General features: G+C 34.5%; 1 protein-coding gene across 2 annotated transcripts in view; it reads right to left on the minus strand.

The window, feature by feature from the left end:
* Window positions 1-541, minus strand: part of alp3 (alkaline phosphatase 3) — a 13934-nt gene extending 13393 nt beyond the window's left edge. For both annotated transcript variants that reach the window (XM_079610683.1, XM_079610684.1), the window contains exon 1: window positions 421-541. The gene's annotated coding sequence lies outside the window, so the exon portion shown is untranslated. The remainder of the gene's footprint in view (window positions 1-420) is intronic.
* Window positions 542-1015: the final 474 nt, after the last annotated feature.

A 1015-nucleotide genomic window follows, 5' to 3' on the forward strand; every position in this document is an offset into this window, starting at 1 on the left:
ATTTATATTAAAAAATGTATTCTGGCTTTTAAAAATAATAAAAACTATAATATACAAATAATACTAAAATAATCATTAAACTAGAGCATTCAAACTTTTTTTTTTCTAATTTATGGAATGCAAAAAATATCCAAAATCCCATCGGTAAAACCTATAAACTTTAATATATCAACAAAATAAAAAAATAAATTTGAACTTGGCTTTGTCCAATGATCACATTCTGCTCTGGAAACGTATGCAAATTAATGCATATTTATTTAAATGAAGCATCGTTTACATAGTTCAACAAAATTCCAGAAAACTTGCAATACGGCACAATTGTCGTAATGTACTGTGATGAATAAATTGGTGAAGTAAGTATTCACCAGTATGTGTCTTGTCTTAATAAAGAGTTTTAAATGTCCTCAAGCCTCTGCTCACCGTCTCCCAGGAACAACACGAGGTTTTTGGCCACATTAGTGTTGATTTTCCTGTCAAGAGCCGAACGCAGTGTGTTCTGAGCCGAACTCCTCCAGAACTCTGGGTTCTCCTCTTCAACTGAGAGAAAAATACATTAATAATGTTACACAGTTTTGTGCAAGACGTGAACATAAACACAAAATAAACTCTCTCTCTTGTACATCACGGTTCCATTTACCAAGATCTGTGTTCTCCTTCAGTTGCTTTATGGATTTGGGGACATTAAAGGGGTGTTTGATTATGATTTCACGTTTCTAGCTGTAGTGAGTGTGTAATGTTGTGTTTTCTAGCTGTAGTTAGTGTGTAATGTTGCTGTTTGATCATAAACAACATCTGCAAAGTTACAACACTCAAAGTTCAGAGCAAAGGGAGATATTTGCTTTTACAGAAATCGCTTTTTAAGGACTACAACAAACGGCTGGTAGGAACTACACGACATTCCTCCCGGGTTAGTGACATCACCAACCCTAGAATTTACATAAACCCCGCCCCCTGAACACGATTTATAGATTATCATGATATATGCTAATCAGTGACTAGAAGATAACTACACATA

This window comes from Phoxinus phoxinus (genome assembly GCF_949152265.1).
Source record: "Phoxinus phoxinus genome assembly, chromosome: 4".
Lineage (NCBI taxonomy): Eukaryota > Metazoa > Chordata > Actinopteri > Cypriniformes > Leuciscidae > Phoxinus > Phoxinus phoxinus.